Raw genomic sequence first — 7,552 nt, 5'->3', positions numbered from 1 at the left:
TGGACAGGAAGCCATAATTAATTTCACATAAATATTATGAGATATTGGCGAAAAACAGGAGGGGTGGGGCGAAATTCGCTCTTTCCCCTCCACTGCGCGTGCTAACATACGGTTGCAAATGTGCCATTTTCTTCAAAATTTATGAATGGCCCACGGCCCCCGGTCAACAGACATGGTAGCCCAAATCTAGTCGGATATGAAAATTCTTCTAAATCCATGGACTTCAATGCTAAATTGACGATATTTGAGAGTGTTTTATGAAGATACATGACCAGATACAGAAAAAAGCGAGATGCTATCTTGTAGATTAAATCGTCTACTATCTGCGACTTTTGAAGTGTTTTTCAATCTGAGGTACGGAAATCGTGTTTTTTTATTTAGGCCTCCCTCCAACGGGCACTTGTGGCCCAATTACAGGAGGGCTCCTCCTCCTCCTGGCCCTTGTTCCCCCACCCCCCAGGCTACGCCTGAAGTGGGAGCCTACCCCACACCTGGTGACACAGCCGGGGACGACGCCCGCGGAACGGGCGGAACCGGGAATCGAACCCGAAACCCGGCACCGCCCGCACCGCGGGTCGACGCCTTAACCGACTGCGCCACCAGGGCCGCCCAAGAGACTGAAAATAGCCATGCTTTACATTAGACCCAATGGCAAAAATTCGGAATCTGACGAAATTGGCCATTTTTAGGTCTGATTTATGAAAATTTTAGACAGGATATATAAAAACCCGAGATGCTATCAGGTGGGAAATTTCATAGTCTTTTACCGCTTTTGAGGCGTTTTTCGATCTGAGACCGGCAAATCGTGTTCCCAAGAGACAGAAATTAACCCTGTTCTACATCAAGACAATGGCAGAATTCTAATATTTGATGGAATATATCTTAGGTGATAATAACCTCACTACTAATTGTAATGTTTCATTGGGAAGCTCAACACTTGCACTATCATCGGTCTTTGCATTGCTATTTCACAGAACAACAAGAAATAACGTTTTGAAGCCTTTGAATATTGACTTACTTTTCATCGACGGGCTCGATCCCCATCACCACCAATAATTTTCCGGGAAGTCAGGATTTTGCAGATATTTAAGCAGAATTGCAGAGCTGTTTTAATACTACGGCACTTTAATACACATTTTAACCCGCGCCCGGCTGGGGGTCCTGGATTTCCACGCCCTGCTGGGGGGGGGGTGTTTGAACACCCCCCCCCCCTTGTAACTCGGCTCCTAGGCCACGTAGCGATACGCGGAAGGCGGCGTTCGAAAGAGCGTCAAAAATAATGACGAAATTACTTCGGTCAATTTTTTGGTCAGGTCAAAGGTCAGGTCACCAGAGGTCATTGAAGGCAAAATTTCGCCGATTTCCAGGTCGAATGTCGAAAATTTCCCAGAAGCCAACGCATAACTCGGGAACCAATAGAGCTACAGCGCCGCGGAAAAGCGCATTCGATAGCCCTATTAACGCCCTTTCTGAGTAATTCTCTCAGATTTGACCTAACGTCAACGGTTTGGCCTGCAGGGGGCAAAAACTGCAAAAATAGCCGATTTTTTCGGAAACAGTTTTTCTGCAATAACTTTTGACCCAGGTCTTGTACGAGCTTACTTTTACCGGCATCGTGTTCCTCTCGTCAAGACGCATCGAATGAACTATAACTTGACCTTGAACGGTCAACTTGAAAATTTGACCTCAGGTCAAGGTCATGACCTGACCGGAAAGGGTCATGTTGCATATCGGTCGATCCGTATCGTCGAGCTGAACACATCTAAGGCGTTTTCATCGCTCTAGCATGCCTCTATCAAAAGTTATTTGCGAAAAACTGTTAGATACCATTCGTGACCTAAGATGACCTCAGGGCATAAACAAGGGTCACGGACACCATTTTCATGTTCTGTGTGTCTAAAACACTTGTAATTCGGTGTTTGGGAGTGTTTATAATGTCTTCCGTCCAAAAGAGGCGCATTTCAATTTTCTCCCATTGACTTATAATGGAGAGGTCGCAAAATTGACCTGACCTTAGGTCATCGATATCAAAATTCTGAGATATACATTTTGTACATGCTATTGCTCTTAGCAATCGCTGAAAGTTTCAAAGCGATCGGTCACTCGGTGTAGCTATGACAGACATTGAAACTTTTTATGAGGTGAGGTCACTTCAAGTGACCTGGTGACCTGACCTTGAATGACCTTGGTCTGAAATTTTCACAACATGTGTAGAATTGATGTATGATAAGGTGTACCAAAAACGGCGGCGCTCCGCGCCGCCGTTTTTGAGCTATTCGCGAAAAACCACAAGGGGGGGTGTTCAAACACCCCCCCCCCCCAGCAGGGCGCGGGTTAAGAACACTGTTTTTTTAGCATGAGTTAGGCCTCCAAAACAGCAACATGTCGATATAATGAGGAAAAATAAGTGCAAATGATCGCGCAAGAGAGTATCCTTAGCTCCCTAGCAACCACCTAGCAACGTAAGGCAAAATAGTAAACAACTCCTGTTGATAACAGGTACTCAGCCTTGGAAGCACACTAGACGGTCACCATACTGGGCTTCATACTGAAGTTGCATACCAGAATGGATGTTTCCAACAGTGGCGGCGCCACGAATTTTCGCCAGTGGGGGCAAGCTTCAGGTGACCCGACTGTTGTCTGATAACCCGATCTGCAAAATCCATGAGCTCCTTGCCCCTAGATGTTGCCAATTAGAAATTATCATGGTTTCAGGTTTCATGCATACGTATTGAGCTTAAGCATTAACCCTCCGGGGTCCGGAACGGGGGGGGGGGCGTTTTTCGCCTCCCCTGGCGAATATTTGCGATACCACATGAACGCTTAGGAGTAGAAATACGAAACTTGCTGTACCTTATCCCCCATTAATTTGAAATCTTTTGAAACAAAACAAATTGGACCTAGCCTTCTTGATAACGTCTCAAGGCCGATTTTTTCTAGACTCCTGCACGGCAAACTTCGGCGTCACAGACGTAAACTTCAACCAGCTGCCAAAATATAGTTTTAGAGATAAATACAAATAACGAGCACCGTTGTGTAGCATTTGACCTAGAAAAAATACGTAAGTAACTTTGGTGACCTGAGGTCAGAGGTCAGGTCAACGACCCCGAGCTAAGGCTTTAGTTTTTTTTCGCAAATAACGTCAACAAAAAAAGTCCTAGAGCTACGGCAGCGGTAGATACCTTCGCATTCGTCTCGTCGAGACCCGTCGAATGACATATATATTGTTTGGAAAAGGTCAAGTTTTATGTTGACCTCATGTGACCTCGAATGACGTCTGGTTGACTTTGACACATGAAAGGTTGTTAGTGATGATTTTGTAGCCACGGATCACGATTCTGGCATCCATTTTGCTCTAAGCATTAATTTAGAGCCTCAGGATTGCAAAACATGTCTTAATTATTATGCCTGACTGAAATAAGTGAAATAGCCTCTAGCAAGGATACTCTCTTGTGACTTTGACCTTGTAGCAGCCTTGTATCGTAAGCTAAAGCACAAATAGGGGCCCGTTAAGCTTCAAAACATTTCAAAACATCTCTGAATTTAGTATAAAAGGTATAAGAAAAAGTGCAAAGTTTGTGGTCAATTTTGATCACGACCGTGACCTTGAATTTGAATGTTATGCACTGCACGTCATCGGAATCCCCAGACTCTCTTCTTTCGTTTAACATCCATTTTAGCCGGTTTTATGCACCATGTCGTCCTCTGGAACACGTACTTTAGAGACCAATACAAAAGTGCCGGTTTTTGCCTTGGATCTTGACTTTTGACCTTGAAAATTGACCTGAGGACAAAAACTTTGGGTGTTATAAAATCTTATCGTAGATACCTTTCGTTTGGTACCATTTTTGTTTCCGTAGCTGCCTCATTTCCTTATTAAAGTACGGAGTTAGACAGGTGTGGGGTGTACCCCGGGCTGCGGTGGTTGGGAATACCCCCGGGCCCGGGCAGGTTAAGGTCGCGAGCAAATAAAACTATAAAACTAAATTGCGAGACAGAAACTGTGAAAACGTTATGTTGAGATGTAAAATGGTGTATTCCTCAAAACAGTTATCAGTACCTAGTTCTCTTTTTTACCGTAGTGCGAATATATGCGATTCTCTCACACACGATTGATACCAGAATAAGCTCTATTAGGGCGATCCACATACATTTCCAGATAACCCAGATATACATACCTACCTATCACATTTTGTCATACCTCCCTGAGCTCAGTCTCAGTCTGAGGGTTCCCAAAAGAGGGTGAACTCTTCTCTGGCCGATTTTGACAAGCTGCCTCTCAACCTCCTCGAGGTCAAGGTCGATGGCAGCCTTCTGGTGAATGAAAATGAGTAGGAGAATGAGTGGGAGTAGGAGATATGCGACAGACGGTCTGAGAACGAACGTTCTGCTGGTGCACTTGATACGGGGATCGTCAAAAACAGGCGTACTATTATAACCGCCTAGCATGAATGTTGCACCGGTCTTCTGTTCCCATTTCAACATCAGCCAAATTTTGTGGGGGCAAAAACATAGTCTTGCCCCCACGGCCTCCTGCCAGTGGGGGCAGTCTGCCCCCACTGCCCCCACGGTGGCGCCGCGTCACTTTCCAACTAAAATTATTTTTTTTTCGCGAAGTTTATCTTTGTTGCCCTACTATTTTTTGTAAAACCGAGATATACAAAGTTCATGATATCAAAAATAATATTGTGACAATGAAAACCGCCATATAAAACAAGGTAATTGCTGAGATCATGCCTACTAAACTTGGTCCTACCCCCTAATTCAATATACCCTGAATGGCCCACTCTAACTTTTTCACAGGTTGTTAAGAATATGGTAGGCAATAAAATATATGAAAATGAGCCAAATCGAAGGTGACGTGTTTTTTGCTACTTCAATTTTTGTGCTTAAGAACAGAGTTAAGCACATTTCAAGGTCATATATTTAAGTAGGTGCAATTCTAAACAAATGCTTAAGAAATTACCTAAACATTAAGGTTTATTTCATCCAAATCAAACGAGTACAACCAAAGTTATGGTCGTTCAAAAATATAAAGATGCAACATTTTGTAAAAATTTGATGCCCTATATTTAGAGGACCTGTGGTCAGAATGTGCAAAAAACATCAATGTAATGTCCGGGGCGACACAGGAACTCGCTCACAAATTTATAATGAAATCGCTGATGGTAAGGTGCAAAACAGCCGATTTTTGTTCGATTTGACGTGGAATGGGGCATTCCACGTCAAATCGAACAAAAATCGGCTGTTTTGCACTTACCATTAGCGATTTCATTATAAATTATACTTCCAACGGGCTTGTGCAAAGCACGTGGAATTTGACGTGGAATGGGGCATTCCACGTCAAATCGAACAAAAATCGTCTGTTTTGCACCTTACCATCAGCGATTTCATTATAAATTATACTTCCAACGGGCTTGTGCAAAGAACCCTTCTAACCGGTCGCTAGCGGTGTACCAAATTTGAACGCGATCGACCCAGTCGTTCCTGAGATCTGGAAGCAGCATTCTGCACGTGCGCACGTGCAAACGGGGTCCAAACTGACTTTTGCACGGCACCCTACTAACCGGTCCCCAGCCATGCACCAAATTTGAGCGCAATCGGCCCAGCCGTTCTCGAGATCTGGAAGCGCCCCCTGCACGTGCGCACGTGCAGTAGCACCTTAACCGCAACACATGGGAATGCATTATCTGATGAAGACCTAACTGTGTGCCGAGTTTCAATTCAATCGGCCCAACCGTTGTGCAGTTATTGAGGTTGCAATTTTGGGGGTTCTTAAAAAATGTCCAACTTTACCACGCGCCACGTGCGGTGGTTGGCAAGAACGCATGGTGGCCATCACACCACAGAACTTTTACGTCCAAGTGACATTCAGTAAAGAAGACCGCTTGTCAATCGGATGTCCCGTTCCTAAGATATTAGCTTTTGAAGAGCGTCCCCACTGCCGGCCGGCCGGCAGCTCATGCTCAGGATTTTCCCTTAATTACGAGCGAGCGAGCGCAGCGAGCGAGCGAGTTCATACTGAACCAGTAAAACGCCTTTTGGGCGAAGAACGAGCGAGCGAGATAGTGAGCCCTGCACGTGCGGAAGGGCGAGAGGGTAATTCCAACGGGCTTATGCAAAGCACCCTTCTAACCGGTCGCTAGCGGTGTGCCAAATTTGAACGCAATCGGCCAGGCCGTTCCTGAGATCTGGAAGCGGCATTCTGCACGTGCGCACGTGCAAACGGGATCCAAACTGACTTTTGCACGGCACCCTACTAACTGGTCCCCAACCGTGTACCAAATTTGAGCGCAATCGGCCCAGCCGTTCTCGAGATCTGGGCAGGGCTGGGAAATCTCTCATACTTTCATACCCCAGTAGGTAGCAGATATTGCTTTATTGTTCCATCAATTGTAGCAAAATCAACATTTCTCTCTTCCGTACATCATAAAGAAAATACAATAAAAACATCAAAATTCGCACATTTTTAAAATAGAGGGACCACCAGCCAGTGATCTCGTCGGCGAATAAGAACAAAACATCTGTGAGACTAACACAAGTTCAAAACGTCAGCTTTGTGCTCCATTTTATGACGAATCTGGCGGCTCTTTGTAGCAGTTTCCATTGTAGCATCACTAATTCTTCATACTCTGAGTCGTGTAACAAAAGGTATCTGCTACGCCTTCTTATGCGCTATCTTTCTTATGAATATTGCAAAAAGGAGTTTCATTATTTGTGAAATATTCAAATGACATAGTTACGAAACAAAACAAATTGTTTTTAAAAGGGCATTGTTCAATGATCAATAAAAATACGAAAAGAATCAACTCATTCTGCCCATTGCATCTCTAAAAAGCCATCTTTTATGATACAGCGTCCTGCAACGTCTTTTATCCTTTTTGATGACGTCATACACAATTTTATTCAATTTTTTAATGTATTTTATTGTTAAAATCATACTTTTTTGAACCAAATTAGAGTTTTAAAGAACCAACAAACATTTTTTGTAAGTTTTCTCAAGAAATCTTGTCAAAAATATGCAAATTACGTCATTGCTGTTTGTGTATTTTGTTGATGCATTGTTTCTGGAGCATTAGAGACAATTCTAGTTGTCGTTTCGCGTGGATAGTTCAGTTGAGTTTGATGAGTGTTTCTGGGTGTTTTTGGATTATTTCAGCTATTTTAGCTTTTATTTTGCCTCTATTTAGGAAAGTGGGATATTCCAGGCCTAATTTCAAGTGTTGCAATGACAACTGTCCTAAAGCGGCGTGCAGTACACAGTTAAAGAGCAAGGTAGCCGCCCAGCACGCAAAGCAAGATGTGTGAAGATATAGGGAGATACCTATGATCGAATTTGCGCAGGTGAGATCTGATTGAAATATTGATCAAGTAACGCCCAGAAAAGAATTTTTTATTTACTTCTTTACATGTTCAATTATTGTATTAACTCTAAACCTTGATTGGTGGCAACTGGCAACTTTTGTACAGCGGGTTCGGCATGCACAATGATTGTAAATTGTTGACCAGACTGAGCAGCCAAATCAACCTGATTTCCTTCAAATACTTTCTG

Source organism: Amphibalanus amphitrite, unplaced genomic scaffold (assembly GCF_019059575.1).
Source record: "Amphibalanus amphitrite isolate SeventyFive unplaced genomic scaffold, NRLGWU_Aamphi_draft 000269F_arrow, whole genome shotgun sequence".
In the NCBI taxonomy this organism is placed as follows: domain Eukaryota; kingdom Metazoa; phylum Arthropoda; class Thecostraca; order Balanomorpha; family Balanidae; genus Amphibalanus; species Amphibalanus amphitrite.
The sequence above is the reverse complement of the archived record's forward strand: the minus strand, read 5'-3'. Positions refer to the sequence as shown.